Source organism: Garra rufa, chromosome 7 (genome assembly GCF_049309525.1).
Source record: "Garra rufa chromosome 7, GarRuf1.0, whole genome shotgun sequence".
Lineage (NCBI taxonomy): Eukaryota > Metazoa > Chordata > Actinopteri > Cypriniformes > Cyprinidae > Garra > Garra rufa.
The window spans coordinates 40815214-40837654 of NC_133367.1; positions in this window are offsets into that span (position 1 = coordinate 40815214).

Consider the following 22441-nt stretch of genomic DNA (forward strand, 5'->3'; position numbering starts at 1 on the left):
TATTATTATTATTATTATTATTATTATTATTATTTCAAATAAACAGCAAGTGATGTTGAATTACACATGCAATTTTGCAGCAGAAAGACTAAAATAGAAATAGACTCTAAACAGAATTTAAATTGATTACATTTTACAAATGTTTAAATAATACAAATATTCCAAAATATGCTTTACTTCTAGATGGCTGACTCTGTTTAGAGGCTAGTCTTAAATTCTCCCAGTTGACCTCAAATGTTTTCCCCACACAGTCCCTCAGCTCTCAGATTGCCATTAAAAAGCTTGGCTGAATGAATTATTTCTATCCATCCCAAGAAATCCTCAACGTCTCTCGAGTGAAAGCATCTTCCCTTCCTATTCTGTGGTCAGTACATAGTCAGAGTAATGCAAATATTTCAAAACCCATCTGTTGCATATCTTCTCTAGCACTTCCAAAACTCTTCCGCTTGACTTTTAGTTAACCTCCGGAAATTCTCTTACATAATGCTCAACTCTGGCTGACTGTAAACACTTTAGTTGAGCTTTTACTGTTAGAAAAGTGGCCTGGTTCTGCACTGCTTTTAGTTCATCAAACCGTAAAACTTTGCTTAAATCCAACATCTCTAAAATGAATGGGTGCCGTCCAAACAGCTGATAAAGACATCACAATAATCCGCAAGTAATCCACACCATTCCAGTCCATCAATTAACGTCCTAAGAAACAAAAAGCTATATGTTTGTAAGAAACAAATCCATCATTAACACTTTAAACCATTGTTTCTCGCTAAATTATAAGTCCATAATCCAAAATGCAATCTAGCAGATTCACTGGGCTAAACAGTGTAGTTTAACAGGAACGCCTCCTAGTGACCAATAACACAAAGACTTGATGTCCTAGCAATTCAGTCACTGTCATCGTGAACAATTGTTGCTGGAATGAGGTTTTGAATCCCAGGCTTGGCACAACTTTTCAGCCTTTGAAATGTGAAATTCAAAAGCCAAACACAGCAACACCCACACAATGCTAAGATCCAGTCACATTCTGGCCGCAGCTGCTTTAGCATAAACGCACAAAGAGTCAATGTGTTCAATTAAAAACATTTTCACATTCAAATAGCTTTAAGCACATTCAATTCAATTTTTTTTTTTTTTTTTTTTTTTTTTTTGCATGTTCTGTGCCAGTTCTGTATTTTTTTAACCCCTCATTTTTTTCTGTAATGCAGTGATCCATGAACATTGTTTGGATGAAAAGAGCTACTGGCGTGAGCAATTTCTCAGGCCTGCCAACAGTTGCAAAAATGATTATGTACAATCTCTGATATTGCATTTACATAAATGACAAACCCAGTAAGATCGATCTATCTATCTATCTATCTATCTATCTATCTATCTATCTATCTATCTATCTATCTATCTATCTATCTATCTATCTATCTATCTATCTATCTAAGTTATTTAGCATCCAAATTCTACTTTATTTTGAACTAAAGCTTAAAGCTTTTATTGAAGCCTGTTTCCACCTATACTACTACTACTACTACTAATAATAATAATAACTCAAAAGTTGCAATTAGCTTTTTAAATTGAGTCTGAGTTTACATCTCACAATCAGTTTCTTTCTGCCACAGGAAAAATAAATAAAATTGGAAAATTTTCTCACAATTGAAACTTTGTAACTCTGAATTTCCTAAAAAAAAAAGTCAATATTGCTCACCAACGAATGGCCTGGTTCTGCACTGCTTTTAGTCCATCAAACCGTACAACTTTGCTTAAATCCAACATCTCTAAAAATCATCACTTGCTCACCAACGAATCATCTGCAGTGAATAGGTGCCATCAAAATAAAGGTCTAAACAGCTGATAAAGACATCACAATAATCCACAAGTAATCCACACCACTCCAGTCCATCCAATCCAGAATTTCCTAAAAAAAATAAATAAATAATAATAATAATAATAATAATAATAATAATAATAATATTGCGAGATAAAGACTTTTTTTTTTTTTTTTGCTGTTCTGCGTTTATATTGTGCAATTAATAAATTAATAAATAAATAAAATACAAATAAATAAATAAATACACTTTTTGTCTCAAATTCTGACTTTGTTTCTCTGAATTTCTTAGAAAAAGTCAAAATTACAAGATATAAACTTTGAATTTTGACTTTTTATTTGCAATTCTGAATTTGTATCATGCAATTTTTGAAAATCTGAATTTAAAATTCAGATTTTTTTTCTTTTAATAGAGTTTGACATGCAATTCAGTTCATTTTTGCCTTGAAAAAAATCTTAATTGTGACTTTTTATTTCACAATTCAGACTTTGTCTCTCTGAATTTTCTAGAAAAAAAGTCAACATTGTAAAATATAAACTATGAATTCTGACCTTTTTTTTTGCAATTTAGACTTTTTATCGTGCAATATTTATGTTTTAATGCTGAATTCATTTCTCACAATTCATTTTTTCAGTTTTTTTTTTCTGTATATCTTGCAATTATATTTTTTCATCTGAATTTTGAATTCATAGCTCACAATTCAGTTCACATCTCGCATTTTAGTTTCCTTCCACCTCCAATAAAAAAAAAAAATAATAAATTATCTAATTCAGACTTTGTTTCTCTGAATTTCCTAGCAAAGAAAAAGTCAAAATTGCAAAGATATAAACTTTGAATTCTGACTGAGAATTTCCTGAAAGTCAAAACTGTGAGATGTAAACTCTAAATTCTGACTTTTTATACACAATTCTGACTTTATATCATACAATTGTTTTTTTAATCCGAATTCAGAATTTATATCTCACAATGCTGACGTTTTTTCTCTTAATTTTATGTTTACATCTCACAATTCAGTTTCTTACCGCCACAAAAAAAAAAAAAAAAAAAAAAAAATCTTAATTGTGATTTTTATCACAAATTTAGACTTTATCGCTCTGAATTTCCTAGTAAAAGTCAAAATTGCAAGATATAAACACTGATTTCTGATGTTTTATTTGCAGTTCTGTATATATCATGCAATTCTGTTTTTTATCCCATACCTCATAATTACTTTATTTTTTATTCAGTGGAAGAAACAAGCTTGCATACATTTCCATTCATTGGTTTTCAGCCAAGTCTCCAACAGGAAAGATTACTATTTAAAAAAAAACATCCGTACTTCCTTGAATGCTTGTCTTCCATTTTAAGACGCAGGGCCACCTGAGCGTAACATCATAGAACTTGGCAAAAAGGACCTCCTGCTGTCCTAAGGCTTTTCTCTTTTTCTCCCAAGGCATCATCACCCATGCTTGGTTCAGTTGTGTTACATAGTATAAAGGTGCTGTGATGCATTAAAGGAAAATCCTGATCCTGGATCCACCCTGAAGCAAGACTGAACCCAGCCCATGGACTGCTGTTGTGGAGGTGGCCAGGCTCATAACCCACTTGCAGTGTATTGTGGGTAATGAATCATATTTCCTAAGGCGCCAGTCCTAGTCCCAAAGACGAGTAGGAAGATCAAATATATATATATATATACACACAGTATCTCACAAAAGTGAGTACACTCCTCACATTTAAGCAACCATTTAAGTATATCTCCTCAAGGGACACTACTATAAGTGATAACAGCAGTATGTTGTTTAACCATGCAAAGCCAAGTGCCCTATTCAACATGTTTATGTTTTTGTCTGCTTGACAGGACCATACAAATTAGGTGCTTTAAGTACAATTCTCTCATACTGACCACTGGATGTTCAACATGGCATCTCATGGCAAAGAACTCTGAGGATTTGAGAATTAGAATTGTTGCTCTCCACAAAGATGGCCAAGGCTATTAGACGTTCAGTAACACCCTGAATCTGAATTACACTACAGTGGTCAGAGTCATACAGAGGTTTTCCAAAATGGATTCCATTCGAAACAGGCCTCGCAAGGGTCGATCAACAAAGTTGAGCACTCGTTCTGTGCATCAGTTGCAGAACCGTGCTTCAAAAAAACAGATGCATGAGTGCTGCCAGCATTGCTTTAAAGGTTGCAGAAGTAGAAGGTCAGCTTGTCACTGCTCAGACCATACACCGCACACTGCAACAAGTCGGTTTGCATAGGCGTTGTCCCAGACGGAAGACTCATCTGAAGCTGGCTCACAAGAAAGCCCGCAAACAGTTTGCTGAAGACAACCTGTCCAAGAGCATGAATTACTGGAACCATGTCCTGTGGTCTGATGAAACTATAAAATAAACTTGTTTGGCTCAGATGGTGTCCAGCATGTGTGGCGATGCCCTGGTGAGGAGAACCAAGAAAATTGTCTTGCCTACAATCAAGCATGGTGGTGGTAGCATCATGGTTTGGGGCTGCATGAGTACTGTTAGTACTGGTTAGCTGCAGTTCATTGAGGGAAACATGGATTCCATTATGTACTGTACATTCTGAAGCGGAACATGATGCCTTCCCTCCAGAAACTAGGCCGAACGGCAGTTTTCCAACATAATAACGACCCCAAACCACAACCAACTCCCCACAAAAAAAGCCTTAGAATTTGTGAATGTCTACAAAATTGAATGTGAAACTATTGTGGCATTTAATGTGGCATCGTTTTTTTTTTTTTTTAATTGTTATGTTATTTTTATTTTATTTTTTATTTATTGTAGTTTTTTACCCTTTATTTATTTATTTATTTATTTATTTATTTATTTATTTTCTTCTGTTATTTTAGAACAGCAAGTTAAATGAAAAATATAGCTTTGGCAACTACCTAAAACAAAATTAGTTGTTTTTAAATATTATACAATATTTTATTGTTTTAGTTACCCATAATAACCCTAAAACTCATTTAAACTGTGTCCACCTGTTATTATTTTGAATTAATTACAAATTCAGTGTTTTTGCAGACATTTCTTTTCAGTTATTCTGCTGTTTTATGGTGGCTCGTGATGTCACTTTATTAACGAAACTGAGCTAATGAATATTAATTTGTTTGCGCTGACATTGCTAGGTAATCTTCCTAGAACATTTAGTCACCTAATGAATATTCAGGAGGCAAACCTTCATATTTTGCCGTTCATAAACTGATATCCATGAAACACATGAAACACAAATGTAAAGTTTGCGTCCATATGTTAGAGACATAAATTCAGCACCCACATGTCAATGTTTCTCTCTCGACAAATGCATTCTGACTCACTTGGAGTTAAAAGTATCCACAGCATGAATTTAGTAGGTAGGCCTGTGGATAGTAGCTTAGAAAATATTTGGATCTGCTGATGCCTGAATCTTTTATTTCTCAGTGCAGCAGAAGTAATAGGTGCTAAAACTATAGCGAATTATAGCCTATACCAGAAAGGCCTTTTATTGTGAGCTAAGAAAGGTGAGCTACATATTTTACAAGAGCAGACAGGGATTTTGGCCAAGAGTGGAAGAGTTCATGCCCTGGTTCGTGATTTTGTGTTGCGGTTTAATTTCTTTTGTGTCGGGTCCTAATTGTGTTGCATTGCTGTCTAATTTTATTAAGTTGGCACTTAGTTATTTTTTAATGGCTATTTTAGTTGCTAAGCGAGTTCTTTGCATAGGAAAGTGCACCCACGTTTGGCAAAACACTCAAAATTTGCCTTAATTACAGTGTCTGAAGTCAGTCAAGCAGAAACTTCAAAATCTTATGAGAAGCTCTAAATGACTGTTGTTGTAAGCAAAGAACACTTTGATCCTGTTTTAGAAACCTCTTATTACAGAATTTGGCCAAAAAAAGCTATATTCATTAGACATGCAAAACATACTTTGATGAGATGAGACCATTCCTTTTAGTAGCAGTGTCTAAAAAGCAGCAAGAAAACCCAAGTTAGGTTTGATGTGACTACAGTCAAGGTCAGAACAATGAAACTGTTGGCTACCAGTCACATGTTGGGTTACGTACGAAACTAGGGCAAGTGAAGTTTATCCCTTTTGTAACAGATTGCAAAACCATGTCGCTGTCTTCACAACCTAACCAATACATGACGAGCCAACAGGCCTTAAAACATCCATGTCGTGAGTAAGGAGAAAAGCACTCATGTTCTGTCGCTAACAGCGCCATGGCTTTCTTTATCTGTATGTTCGCATTCATGTGAGGACACCCTCACATTTTTCATCTGAGTTCATTGAGCCATATTTTTGTAATCAGAAGAGAAGAATGTACTCTGAGACTGTAATCATTATCGTGTTGCCTTTTGAAAGACATCAATTCATTTACAACAGTCAATAATTGGAAAACCCCACACTTCACTGCCCTCATATAATTCACTTTCAGAGCATTTAATTGATCCAACTTTAAATAAAACAGATAACCATCTGGGTGGAAAATCTGTCAATCCAACAAGGTTGTCAACTCTCCATACTAAACTTTTTATGAAGTACCATACTGTACAATTCAACATGCTGACCTCTATATAATACAGCGGCATTTTAGTGGCACATAATATACACATATAATCATATGACATATATATACATACATATCACGAGAATAAAGATGACATACTATGAGTATAAAACTATGCGTATAAAACATGAGTAAAATATGAGTATAAAGTCATACTATTTTGAGAATAAAGTCGAAATTACGAGAATAAAGTCAAAATATTACAAGTATAAAGTTAAAATACTACAAGTATAAAGTCATAATATTTTGATAATAAATTCAAAATTAATTAATAAAGTCGAAATATTTTGAAAATAATATTACAAGAACAAAGTCTCAATGTTGAAATGTTTCAAAAATAGAGAGTTTGAATTTACGAAAATAAAGTCAAAATATTTTGAGAATAAAGTCGAAAGTACAAGAATAAAGTTAAAACAGGCCTGGACTGACCATAGGGCATACCGGGCAATGCACGCCGGGCCGACACACATTTTTGGGCTGGGGCAGTCAGTCATAATTTAATATTTTTTAAAAAGTTTATTAGGCCAATTTATTTATTACTGCAACGGTAGAGTATCTGAGACACAAATCGCGGCCCATTGGTTGACTGTCTTAAAGGACATTGAGCTAATCCAATGAAATCTCAGGCCACGCCCTGCCTCTCTCCTGGCCAGCCCTCATCTCCCCTTGACAAAATCTGCTATAGAAGCTGCGGGAGAAAAGACGCAAAAGTCTATACATCCTTTGATGTGTCATATGCCTCAGCATATTGTTTAAATAATCATGGTGGGCCGCTATGGCCAAAAATGCCAGGGCCGTTTTTTGGTCCCAGTCCAGCCCTGAGTTAAAATATTTGGAAAATAAAATCAAAATTATGAGAATAAAGTAATATTTCAAGAATAAAGTTGAAATTAATAGAATATGCCAAACTATTTTGAGAGATACATCAAAATTACGAGAATAAAGTCGAAATATTCTGAGCATAAAGGAGAAATTTCAAGAACAAAGTAGAAATTACGAGAATAAAGTCAAAATATTTCAAAAATAAAGTAAAAATTATGAGAATAAAGTCAAAATATTTTGAGCATAAAGTCGAAATATTAAAAAATATAGTCGAAATTATGAGAATTAAGTCACAATATTTTGAGAATAAAGTTGAAATTATAAGAAAAAGTCCAAATATTTTGAGAATAAACTTAAAAGTATGAGAATAAAGTCAAAATATTTAAAAAATAAAGTCAAATTATGACAATAAAGTGGTAATATTTTGAGAATAAAGTCAAAATTACGAGAATAAAGCCAAAATATTTTGAGAATAAAGTTGAAATTATAAGAAAAAGTCCAAATATTTTGAGAATAAACTTAAAAGTATGAGAATAAAGTCAAAATATTTCAAAAAATAAAGTCGAAATAATGATAATAAAGTGGTAATATTTTGAGAATAAAGTCAAAATTACAAGAATAAAGCCCAAATATTTTGAGAATAAAGTTGATATTGCGAGAATGAAGTCAAACTATTTTGAGAATAAGGAAAAAATTACGAGGATAAAGTTAAAATATTACAAGAATAAAGTCGAAATTACGAGAATAAAGTCAAATATTTTGAGAATAAAGTCGAAATTACGAGACTAATGTTGAAATATTACGAGAATGAAGTAAAAATATTTCGAAAATTAAGTAAAAATGATGGGAATAAAATCTAAATGTTTCGAGATTAAAGTCAAAATATTTCAAAAATAAAGTCAAATTATGACAATAAAGTGGTAATATTTCGAGAATAAAGTCAAAATTACGAGAATATGCCAAACTATTTTGAGAAATACATCAAAATTATGAGAATAAAGTCAAAATATTTTGAGCATAAATTTGAAATTTCAAGAATAAATTTGAAATTATGAGAATAAAGTCAAAATATATTACGAATAAAGTTTAAATTACGAGAATATGCCAAACTATTTTGAGAAATACATCAAAATTGCGAGAATGAAGTCGAAATATTAAGAGAATAAAGTCAAAATATTTCGAAAATAAAGTAAAATTTATGAGAATAAAATTGAAATGTTTCGAGAATAAAGTCGAAATATTAAAAAATAAAGTCGAAATTATGATAATAAAGTTGAAATGATGAGAATAAAGTCACAATATTTTGAGAATAAAGTCGAAATTAGAAGAAAAAGTCAAAATATTTAAAGAATAAACATAAAAGTATGAGAATAAAGTCAAAATGTTTAAAAAATAAAGTCAAATTATGACAATAAAGTGGTAATTTTCGAGAATAAAGTCAAAATTACGAGAATATGCCAAACTATTTTGAAAATAAAGTTGAAATTGCGAGAAAAAAGTGGAAATATTTTGAGAACAAAGTTGAAATTGCGAGAATAAAGTCAAACTATTTTGAGAATAAGGTCAAAATTACGAGAATAATGTTGAAATATTACAAAAATAAAGTTGAAATTATGAGAATAAAGTAAAAATATTTTGAGAATAAAGTCAAAAGTACAAGAATAAAGTAGAAATTACGAGAATAAAGTCAAAATATTTTGAAAATAAAGTAAAAATTATCTAAATCTAAATGTTTCGAGAATAAAGTCGAAATATAAAAAATAAAGTCGAAATTACGAGAATAAAGTCACAATATCTGAGAATAAATTCAAAATTAGAAGAAAAAAGTCAAAATAATTTGAGAATAAACTTAAAAGAAGTATGAGAATAAAGTCAAAATATTTCAAAAATAAAGTCAAATTATGACAATAAAGTGGTAATATTTCAAGAATAAAGTCAAAATTACGAGAATAAAGTCAAAATATTTTGAGAATAAAATTGAAATTGTGAGAATAAAGTCGAAATATTTTGAGAATGAAGTTGAAATTGCGAGAATAAAGTTGAAATATTACAAAAATAAAGTTGAAATTATGAGAATAAAGTCAATATATTTCTAAAATAAAGTTGAAATTATGAGACTAAAGACATGATATTTCAAGAATGAACTCGAAATTACGAAAATAAAGTCAATATATTTTGAAAATAAAGTAAAAATTACAAGAATTAAGCCAAAATATTTTGAGAATTAAATTGAAATTGGGAGAATAAAGTCGTAATATTTTGAGAATAACATAGAAATAATGAGAATAAATTGTAATATTTTAAGAATAAAGTCGAAATTATGAGAAAAAAGTCGTAATATTTAGAGAATAAAGATGGAATTTCGAGAATAAAGCCGAAATTATGAGAATTAATTCGTAGCAATTACGAGATTAACGTTGTAATATATTGAGAGTATATTCTAGCCTATTGTACATACACATGGCCCAGATTGAAAGCACTGGGAGAAATTTGTCAGTTTTATAGAGAAATACAAACAATATGTCTTACAATAATGTGTTTTTCACGCTCTTTAATGTGGTGTGACAAATCGCTGTGTTCACTTCAGTTTAAGCGGCATGTGAGTCAATCATCTTTTCGATTACAATAATGAGACATTTGTTTAATTAAATTAGGCTGTTCATTTCTTTTAATTATTTCCATGCTTTCTGTTGATCCTTCACTTTTATATCTTGCTATAAACTCAAAACACATTTATAATTTGTATTTTGTGATAAAATGGACAGAATTTGAAAGCTGAGCTGTGTTACATTAAAAGTAGTCTCGCGTAGCCAGACCTTCAGACTGACGGCTGAAGGTCTGGAATTCATGGCAGCTTTAATTGGCCAAGGCCCGCCCATAAGGCTGTTTGACCGACATGTCAAACAACCAATCACAGTTCGTTTCGTTCAGCGTCACGTTTCGGGGCGTGGAAATGCCCCCACAACAATAGACTGGCATGCAACAAGTCAGTCACTGAAATAACCACCATTGAAAGTTAAATAAGAAGAGGGAGAACAAGCAGTAAGTCAGTAATTTGTTCGCGAACGTTGCAAAAGTGTATAACAACAATGGCGTCTGCATAAGCACCTCTTAGCAAAACACAAGAGTAAATCAGTCGGCGCTTTGTTTCCCGGCGGACCGAAAATAAACGTGACACTCGCGTCTACCGGAAATCCGGTCAAATTCAACTAATCAGATGACGACTTCGACATTCCTGAAGTGTTTCCAGTTAAGTGTACCATATGCATCAGACGTTTAGCCAACATTCCGTGGGCGTGACATCTGAGGCTGAGACTATATTAAAAGCAACAAAGCACAAAATTATTGCGTTTACTGGGTGGCTGACATGCTCCAAATAATGAATGGAAGATGTTAAATATTATGTCCAATCATTTACTGTATTATACAGTGAACAAAACATCTTGTGAATAGTCACTTAATGTTATATACCTCAGAAAAGACAACAATATAATGTATGTTATAACAAGCCCACTTCAACCTTTAGAACATTTTATTGTTGTTTTAATTAAATACTTGTGAGGAATAAAAGGTTGGATGCTGCATTTTTGTGGAGTAGGAGGTGGAATTTTCATAAAGGATACAGTATAATTTAATGAACTGATACACATGGATACAGCGATCTATCATGCCAGATTAAAGAGCTTGAAAAACACATTATTGTAAGGCACATTGTTTGTATTTCACTTTAAAACTGATTTGGAAAGCTGAGACTTTGTTTAATGTTACAAATAACACATACATTAAATATTATTTCCAAGCATACTATCCCCGCAAGTATGACACAAGGTATGATTTCTGCTAATAGTCCCACATATATTTGTAGTGTATTAAAAATAGTGGGTTAAATAAAAGCAACTGGCACCCCCCAAAGGAATGTCTATTGGGTGTGTGAGCTAAATAAACAGTTGTTCCTGTTCAGTCTGTTAATAAATATCATATTCTTGATATTAAGCTGTTTCCGCGAGTCCTCAAGTCCTTAAAATTGACTCTTCCTCATCCCAGTAAGATTATGCGGCCACTCGGATTCAACAATATTCAAATAAATTCCAGTGGCCTGGCAACTTCACCCGGTGCTCTCAAAATATTGTAATTTTAATTTCTATGATTTAAATTCTCAAAATATTTCGACTTTATTCTCGTAGTATTTGGACTTTATTAACAAAATATTTATACTTTTTTTTTTTTTATTTAGACTTTATTTTTCGTAGTATTTTAACTTTATTCTTGTAATATTTCGACTTTATTCACAAAATATTTCGACTTTATTCTCGTAGTATTTAGACTTTATTATCGTAGTATTTCGGCTTTATTCCCGTAATATTTCGACTTTATTCACAAAATATTTCGACTTTATTCTCGTAGTATTTCGGCTTTATTCTCGTAATATTACGACTTTATTCTCATAATATTTTGTCTTCATTCACAAAATATCTAGACTTGTTATTCTCGAAACATTTCAACTTTATACTCATTGTATTTTGACTTTATTCTCATAATATTTTGACTTTATTGTCGTAATATTTTGACATTTACTCTCGTAATATTTCAACTTTATTCTCATAACATTTTTTTCTTTATTCACAAAATATTCCGGCTTTATTCTCGTAGTATTTCGACTTTATTCTCATAATATTACGACTGTATTCCCATAATATTTTGTCTTTATTCACAAAATATCTAGACTTGTTATTCTCAAAACATATCCACTTTATACTCATTGTATTTTGACTTTATTCTCGTAATATTTTGACTTTATTGTCATAATATTTTGACACTTACTCTCATAATATTTCAACTTTATTCTCATAACATTTTGTCTTTATTCACAAAATGTTTCGGCTTTATTCACGTAGCATTTCGACTTTAATCTCAAAATATTTCGAGTTTATTCTCATAATATTTTGACACTCTTGTAATATTTCGACTTTATTCTCATGACATTTTGTCTTTATTCAATAAATATTTCGACTTTATTCTCGTAATATTTAAACTTTATTCACAAAATATTTAGACTTTATTATTGTAGTATTTTGACTTTATTCTTGTAATATTTCGAATTTATTCTCATAATATTTCGACTTTATTCTCATAACATTTTGTCTTTATTCACAAAATATTTTGGCTTTATTCTCGTAGTATTTAGACTTTATTCTCGTAATATTTCAATTTTATTATTATAACATTTTGTCTTTATTCACAAAATATGTAGGCTTTATTCTCGTAGTATTTACTCTTTATTCTCGTAATATTTAGACTTAATTCTCATAATATTTCGATAATTACACTCGTAATATTTCAACTTTATTCTCGTAATATTTCGACTTTATTCACAAAATATTTAGACTTTTTCTTGTAGTATTTCAACTTTATTCTCATAACATTTTGTCTTTATTCACAAAATATTTCAGCTTTATTCTCATAATATTTCAACTTTATTCACAAAATTTCTAGACTTGTTATTCTCGAAACATTTCAACTTTATACTCATTGTATTTTGTCTTTATTCACAAAATCTTTTGGCTTTATTCTCGTAATATTTCGACTTTATTCTCATAGTATTTCAACTTCATTCTCATAGTATTAAGACTTTATTCTCATAATATGTCAACTTTATTCTCATAATATTTCATGGACTTGGAAAAAAATTTGAAAGTCACATAATGGGTCTCCCATCCATATGTGTCAGATGGCACATTAGTGAACACTGGAAAGCACTTTGGAAAGTTACATTTGCAGGCTTCAATGAAACCAGCTGGCCAACTGGTGGCCTAATGGTTAGAGAGTCAGACTTGAAACCCAAAGGTTGTGGATTCAAGTCTTAGTACCAGCAGAAGTTGTAGGTGGGGGGAGTGAATAAACAATGTTCTCTTCCACCTTAAATTACCACAACTGAAGTGCCCTTGAGCAAGGTACCAAACCCCCAGTTGCTCCAGGTGTGTTCACTTTGTCACTTTCACTTTTCACTAAAAAGATCATCCAAGAGTTTGAAACAAACAAAAGCAGTCCCTGGTTGATATTGTATGCCCTTTCGAGGATGAATTAGTTGCTGAATTTGACTTAAGTTTGTAGATCTGTAGAGTCAAAGCTTTGGAAGTTTTAAGGCAATTAGTGGCAAAAATAGGTGGCTCGAAGAATTTAACAGTACTGGGGCCCTGGAAACTCTAGTGACACTCCTACACCTAATTCACGTTTACAGCCTCTAAATAGCACCTAAACAAACTTCATCACCTGCCAGCCAGACAGTCTTACTTCCAAAGTTTTTGGCTAGAATAACATGGATAGCATCTAAATGCCTAAATCGTTCACATTCTGTCAATGTATTTCTCCAGAGCATCTTTTGTGGCCACTGTAAGCCCCTGATATGCTCATTTGCAGAGTCTGCACTGGTGGCGGACTTCACAGAGAACTATTACCCAGTAGTCCTTGCGGGAAAGTGCAGACTTAGTGGAGGCCTGAAAGGGCTGAGGGTGCCATTTGGGACAGGGCCTATGTGGACAAGACTTTAATAATGAAAAGCCTAGTCTTTCAAGAACATTCCTTTCAGATCCACTCTCAAAACCCTGAACACCTAACTGTACCCATCTGGCATAACCAGGTTTCGAGATCTACCAGGGAAAACCCTTGAGTCTCCCACGAATAGTGTAGGTGAAACTAAGTCACGGATGGAGAACCATATCTCTGAATCAGCACATGACTAAGATACTTCCTCACCCCGTACAAATGAGCACTGGCTAACACACACTTATGGAAATACACACTCTCAAGCACAATTCATTATATCAGCCATACTTTGCTGTGACTGTAATGCATAGCTCCATAAAGTATTAAAATCTCTTCTTGTGTGCATATTCCAGACAATTAGGGACATCTCAGCCTTTCATCTCTGCCTGACATAAGGAAACAGAGTGGTCTGCTATCCCTCTGTGTTTTCTTTTGTTCATTGGCCCTTCAAGTAAGACAGCAATTAATCATTCCTACCACAGGAAAGATAGGAAATTTACATAAGGTAATAGCAATTCGTTTGTCTCTTGAGGTTAAGAGGGAGTTCCAAAATCACTGTTCCAGAGTTAGTTTCCTTCCAAGTTAGTCTAGTATGTCTGGAAGGAGCTCTCTGACCAATGTGAAACAACCAGTTGGGGTTTGTTTTTAGCATGATATTTAGGGCAGCTAAATCTGAAATGTCTTACCTTGTAGCTTTTCACAACATGATGAGGAGGAACAGTGGACCCTGTTCACTTTAAGAGATCTCAAATCTGACCCACGAGATCCACTTTCCTACAGAGTTCAGCTCTAACCCTAATCAAACACACATGAGCATGCTAATCAATGTCTTCAGGATCATTAGAAAATCACAGGTAGGTGAGTTTGATCAGGGTTGGAGCTAAACTCTGCAGTGCTGTGACAGAACAGCTGCCTCCCCCTAATTATTATCAACACCACATTCCTGTAATCGCCACCTTCACCAGGCTGCTGACAGGAGTGGGTGTCTGATTCAGGTGTCAAAACAGCCAGGTCTGGTGGCCTGTAATGAGGCCCACCTGAACTGAACGGAGCCTCATCACTGCCTCTGTTTAAATGGCGAGCGTGCCTCTCCTCAAGAGAATGGTCACCCAATGATGTCATCCCCTTTAGCTTGCAAAAAAAGTTAATTAAAACCCAGACTGGGATGGAGAAACGAAAGAGATGGCCACCCAACCACTAAAGGGGTAAGTGATGTTACGTCTATTGTCATTTACCCTGCGGTTGGTTAAGGCTGTCGACTAAATCCTGGGTTTTCTGGAAAGTTTGGTGCCTTGCTCAAGGGACTCACCTCAGTCGTGGTATTGAGGGTGGAGAGAGTGCTGTACATTTACTCCCCCCACCTACAATCCCTGCCGGGTTACAAGTCCGACTCTCTAACCATAAGGCCATGGCTGCCCCCCTTTTTGGACATTTTATATGTATTTTCTGTATAATAAAAACCTCTTTGTGGCCTGAGGCCACACCCACTGTGTCTGTTGTGGATGAGAACTGCTCCATTATACGCCGTGGGCCAAGAAGGACGAAGCCGCCGCCCCTCATTGCCCCTCCTTCACGATATCTCCAGCACGTTCAAGGATACCAGATTCTGTTTATTTTGGACACTTTTTTTCCTTTTTTGGACATTTTTATATTTATTTTCTGTTTAATGAAACCTCTTCAAGGCATGACGCCACACCCACTGTGTTTGTTGTTTGCTCCTCCTGCCACAAGAGCATTGACCCTAGGGCAAGAGTAGTCAACCCTGCTCTAAGAAGGCTAGCTTCTTGCAGAGTTTTTCTCAAACCACAAATCAAACATACCTGAATTAAATTATCAAGCTGATAAGGATTACTTGAAGATAACAGCCAGGTGTGTTGGAGCAGGGTTGGAACAGCAGTCTGCAGGAATTTAGCCTCTAGGACGGTACTTCTTCAACCCCATCCTGGCGACCCTCAACCACTGCACATTTTGGATGTCATACCCAATTGAAGTATTGCAGTCTCTACTAATGAGCTGATGAGTTGAATCAGGTCTGTTAGACCAATGGTTCCCAACCACACTTCCTTGAGAGGCACTGCATTCAGAGCAGGGTTTGCTATCCCGCCCTAGGGCCTTGGATTGCCTCAGGGTGTACTGCCTGAGACTTCTGAAGGAAACTGAAAATAGGGGCCCCTCTAACATGCTCTGGCTCCTAAGCATGTATAGCACAAGCAGACACAGTGCACCTAAAGTCACAGGAGCACTGTCACTGCTTGCTGGTAACTGTTGAGCACAATGGTGTCCTTGCAAGTCCATAAGGACAGCAAGCTGGGAATCCCACTACTGAAAAACCCTTGCAGCTAGATGAACTGGAATGCTACAAGCCCTTGATCATTTGGAATCTGCTATGGAGATGATTTGTTTGATGCACTATTATGTATGCCTATAATTATGCTTGGGCTGTTGGGGGGAAAAGTATAAACGTACACAAACAAATAAAAAGCAGTGCAATAAACTATGACTGTATTAGGTCATCTTTAGGGAGCAACAAGTGACATGCATAGGGGCAGGGGCTTAGTAACTGGATGGGAAAAAGGGACAAAGTACATAGGGCCCAGAGGCTGACAGGGGTAGCAAATAGCAAATTTGTGTTGCATTGTGGTATATGGAACTGTTTGAAGTGTTCATGAGTCTCTCTGTCAAAATTGAGCGGTCATAGTGGTTTATAGAAGCTTCCCTCGTCCACTTGACAAAGTGGAACGCACTTCAAAATATTGGCAGGTATTCCCCTGACTAGAAGTACTTAGAGAAGTTGTGAGTGTGTGTCTAAAAGTGAAGTGGAACACACCCCATGCCACAGCCAATGAGTCAGGATGCCAGGTCAACAATTCATTGTCTGCAAGGCATGTAGAGAAGTTATTCCATTAGAAAGAAGCTGCTGCTTCTCAAACGTTGTACCTCTGGGAGTACGCTGCTACTGGGAGGTCCCACATGTATCTAGACCTAATCTATTCCTAAAAAAAATAACAAGCATATGTTTTAGTACGGTTGAGCAAAACTCTTGAGTATCTTTTCCCAGATTTGATGCTACTCACTTTGACAAAGAACTGCTGCTTGTAGTAACTTGATGCCTCATAAACACCATAAATTTTGTTTCCCAGCATACTGAGTCCTGGAGATGATGCCAAACCAGGTAAACAGATTAGAGCTTGGGTGTTTAATAATGCATTTTCCTTTTTATTGTACAGAATGTATCAGTCTTGAATGGTCCATCTGAGATTGAGCCTAGGTCAGAGCGAGGGTGGACAATCTGAACCTGATAGTTTTTTCTTGCCCTCGCTAAACCCCCAATTCCCGAATCTATTAGCATCCCAGACTAAGTGTTCTGGGTTCATCTAGGTTTAGCTCTCTCCCAGCTGCTATTACTTTGCTAAATTGGGTATGAAAGGCAAAACCCGACCTGAGATCGGTTCTCTTTTGCTTTGAGGTCTGGCCCATGTTTCCAAGCGGAGTGACAGTCGTTAAATTTCTTGATACAGGAGGAATTTCCCCTGAAGGTTTTCCTCTCCTCAGATGAGTGGGTAACTATGGCAACAGATTCAGGCCAAGACATGCTGCAGAGAGTATGCAGCTATCTTACCATGCACCATAGAGGAACTCTGATTACAGTCCTACCCATGTTAAAAGCAGTTTATTAATTCAGTGCGATCTATCCACTGCAATTCCTATGCAAGAAAGGGAATGAATGCACCACGGTGCAGTAACCGAGATAAAACTTTTCACTAAATATTGAAACAATCACCCTTCGCACCACAGGGGCTTTGAAGCAATGAAAGAAAATATCTGAGAGTTATTTGAGCGTAATTGGTACGTAGGTTAATAATTTAAGGCAGGCGGTTTGATTTGGTTTCCGTGTGCTGCGAGAAACCAATTTATGCACCATCAATATGAAGAGTTATCAAAAACAGACACTTTCATGAAAAGTCTTTATCAGTATCAGGAATAAATCGTCCAAACACATCAGCAGAAAAATTATGTTATAATGGAACAATATGAGTTTCCAATAAGAATGCCAGGATTTTTTGGAATTTAAGGAAAAATCTCTTGCGCTATAATTCTCTAGCATACCACCACCCCAAAAAAGGTGTAGTAAGGATAAAAGATCAAAGGCTCAGTTTAGCAGATTTCCATACCTGCCATTCTTAACAGTCTTTTCAGGATGTAATCCGCCTTTCTGGACCATGAAATATCCAACAAATTCAAAAAGACTGAACCTCTTGAACTCCTGGCTCAATGCATTCAATCTTTGAACCTCACAATGGATCTCATTTATTATAATTGCTTTTACTTGTTCTTACATGTGCAGACAAGGTTCTCACACAGAATTTCACTTTGAACAGGTTTGCATGCACAAGAATTTATCCATCTATCAGTATTATATTCTCAGGATTATTCTCGTCTCAAAATGTAAACAAATCATCATAAGGTGTTTTCATGCATTGACTGGTAGCAGAGTACGTTTGCCAAATGCTGAATGATGGTTGGGTGAATGATAGGCCCATTAACAACCGTGCCTCTCAGTGTTTCACCTCACAGGTAATTAAAGTGACACCTTCTTAATGAATAAGATGATTTTCACACTTGAGCATGAGCTTAATCCTTTGGGCCATTGTGTGTCAATTAAAACTGCTGTGGAAAAGCAAGACTTGCACCACTGCCGGTTTAATTTGGAAGGTAGTTTAGTGCTTGAGTGTGCATTTGAAAACTGACATAATTTACTCATCCTCTTGTTGTTCCAAAGCCATATAACACTAAGGGAGATAATAGGCAGTATGTCCAAGCTCCAAAAGGCCTGAATAGACTACATAACTTTGTAGGCTTAATTAGTGTTTTCTCAAGAGATACAATATTGTTTTGTGAGATACAGACTATAATGTATGTAGTTTGCTTTGTGTCTATTCAAATGATGTAAGCTCAGTGTACTTGACACTTTAAACAGTAGGAAGAAAAACTGCACAAACCTTTTCTTATGATATATGGTGGTATAGCTGGTTTAGTCTGCATCATGTACTTAAAGAAAAGGAAAAAATGCTCCTGAACTGAACTTTTTGCAGTGATGCCATAGAAAATCCGTTTTTTTTGGCTCCCCAAAGAACTTTTCACAAAACAGTTCTTAAAAGAACCATTTTGAAGAACATTTTAAAAAATATAAAGAACCTTTTTCCACTATAAAGAACCTTTTCTGCATTTGAAAGTTTCCATGGATGTTTAAGATTCTTCATGGAACCATTGATGCCAATAAAGAACCTTTATATTTAAGAGTGTATATACTTGCAATAACAAGTCACAAGTCACATAAGTCACAATCATAGCAAAACTGAGAGATCTAAAGAGATGTTAATGCCACAGATGTGGGATATAAAGTCACACTGTGACATATAAAACCTCAATTATGAGAAATCAAACTTGTATTCGCAAGATATAAAGTCACAATTGGCTTTTTATTGATTTATTTCATGCAAAGGCAGAGACAGGCTTCCATATTAAAGCCATCTATGAGGCAGAAACACAAAATATACTTTTACTAGCGACGTCCATGAATCCGAATACCGTGTACCGAACCCCTAAAGGGAATAAATACAAAATGGGAGGGAACAAATCGATTTCAGCATTGCGTCACCTTAGAGTTATAAGGTTCTATCTGCGTTCCGAGTGGTTTTGAGATATTGAGCTTCAAAATTTTTGCATTCTATATAGTAAAAATTATATGGGGAACAAGTCTCTTTCCTACATGAGAATGACAGAGACCCTAAATGTATTCTAAATGTACAATATCAAAATCCTCTCGATTTTGGGAACAGGTCAAATGCAGATAGAACCTTCTAATTCTAAAAAGTCGTTTTCTGCTTGGAATTATAAGGTTCTATCTTGCAAAACATTAATTAAAGCAACAATTTTCAAGAAATAAATGTAGTTTACTTATAATTTGTTTTAAAACATAAATTACTGTTGTAACAATGTGTCAACGTGTATGAGAATTTAATGTTTTAATGCTTTCTTTATCACATTTATTTAATATTTTAGGACAAATATTTTTTTCTTGTTTAAGTTAGGCATAAAAGGCAGTGCTGAATATTTTGTCCAGAGCAGATGTTAATTTTATAATTATGTTGGGTAATTAAAGACATTATTGCAGAAACAGTTAAAAAAATCAGCTTCTCTAATCCATCTGACCAGGACTTTATTCCACAAAAAGCCATATTCAACCATATTCGCAAAACTATCGTTTTCAACATCTTTAATAACAACAGTTTGATCGCTATTGACCACATTCAACATCAAACGACAGTGACACTTATATTTCATTATGTACTTTACATTATGCAATTGCTCTGCAGTAAAGCCATTCAAGCCAGTTGCAGATAATATTATTTGTTTTACGCCGGTAATGTATATAATGCCGGTAGCGGTAATTATGAGTAAAAAAAATCACGCCATCATTATGTTTTAAACAGTGCCACTTTGAGGAATAGATGTGAATTGTACTCATTGATTCTACAGACGTGCAATTGTTGTTTTACGTTTAATCTTTCCTGCTGTTATGGAGCAGTCCGGTGACATGACAAAGAAAGTTGATCCTGATTGGTCCTCTTGTTTGCATTCGAAGTGCTGATTGGCTCACAGATAGAACCTTATAGAACCAAGTTATAGTTCGACTCTGCAGATAGAACCTTTTTCTTTTCTAAATAAAAAGTCCTAAAATGTACACAACTTTAAAAAAAAATCACATAATGTAAATAAGTTGTCACAGAATAAGAATATGTGAATAACTCAATTTTGACAAAAATGTCAGATAGAACCTTATAATTCTAAGGCGACGATTGGAGTGCGGCTATTGATATGTGGGACAATCACTGCGTCCCAATTCGCCTACTTATACTACGCCCTAAAAGTATGTACTCTTTTTGTGAAGAAAAAGTACATACTTTTGAGTATGTAGCAGAATAGTAGGCAAGCTTTGGGACATACTACTTCGTCATAACTGCTTTTTTAACGGATGCTCTGTTGCTCAGTTACCTGAATCCTGTCACTGTTTAAACTGCCCTGTCAATCATCACAGTTAACATTATCTACATTTCGTTTAATTTAATTTCCTATCGTAATAGAGAGAAATGAAGAGGCACGTTCTTTCATGAGTCTTTCATGCCGAGAACTCTGCTCATGTTTGCATAATTATGCATTTAAACGTTAATGACCAAACCTATCTTTATAAAAGTTCATAATGTTGCTGCACATGAAATATAACGAGGATAACATTTAAAATATATATTTTTTATCAGGTTACACACTGATTATTTATCACTCAAATCCCTTTCTCTACCTGTCCGTTGGTCGCGCATATCCTCCATGTTTGTAGTTTTTTAACACTTTTTATGCGTGTTTGTAGTTCTAATCGAATCCTCGTTCACCGCGCAATGTGTTGTGGGCAATATTAGCCGTTAGAGTGTGCATTGATCCGCACTTCGAATTCTGAAGTCAAGTAGTAGACCATCCGGGAATCTTTGGAATACTTTTTTGAACATACTACGATTTGGGACATACTAATTCTATTTTCGAATACTATTTAGGACGGATAGTATGCGAATTGGGACGCAGCAATTGAAATCGCTTTTGAATACACACTCACGTTTTTGACCATCAAATCATTCACCATCGTCCTATAAGTCATCTCTCCTTACTCCGTTTATGTGGTAAGTTAAATTTTATGTAAGCCCACTGTAGTAAGGCTACCGCTAGCAAACTTTTATCAAAATACTCCTGTAATTGAAACAAAATATACTCTCTCTCTCTCTCTCTCTCTCTCTCTCTCTCTCTCTCTCTCTCTCTCTCTCTCTCTCTCTCTCTCTCTCTCTCTCTCTCTTATATATATATATATATATATTATATATATATATATATATATATATATATATATATAATTTTTTTTTTTTTTTTACTTTAAAGTAAAGATTAAGTTAGATATAAAAAATGAGCTCAAAGAAAAACTTAACTCCTCCTCCTCCTCTTCCTTCTTCTTCTTCTTCTTTAGATGTTTTATGGTGGTTGGTTTACCGCCACCAACTGGACAGGAGTGTGAAGTGTTGAGTGGGGAAAAAAAAAAAGTTTATACTAGCCTAAATTATTTTTTAGCAACCCTATGCAAGCCCATTTTCCGCCATGAGTTAAAAAAAAAAAAAGTAATTGCAAATTTTCTTAGATTGGTATGATACAACTAATAATTCTAATTCATCTCACAATTCTGACTTTTTTTCTTAGATTGGTATAATGCAAACTCATAATTCTAGATAAAGTCACAACTGCGTGTTATGAATTCCAAATTGTGAGATACACACTTGCAATTACTAATTATAAAGGCAGAATTCCTAGATTTAATGTCACAATAGGACTTTTTTTCTCAGAATTGTATGAAAAAACTTGATATTGCAAGTTTTAAAGGCCCAAAAAACTAGTTTATATCTCAAAATTCTGACTTCATAACTCACAATTGTGACTTTATAATATGCAATTTTAAGTTATCAAGTCAAAATTGTGAGATATAAACTTGCAATTCTGAGAACATATTAGTATTTTTTCCCCCTCAAAACTGGACCTTAAAACTTGCAATTGCAAGATTTTTCACGCAACGAACTCGGAATTCTGAGAAAAAAAAGTCACAATTGTGAGTTTATAT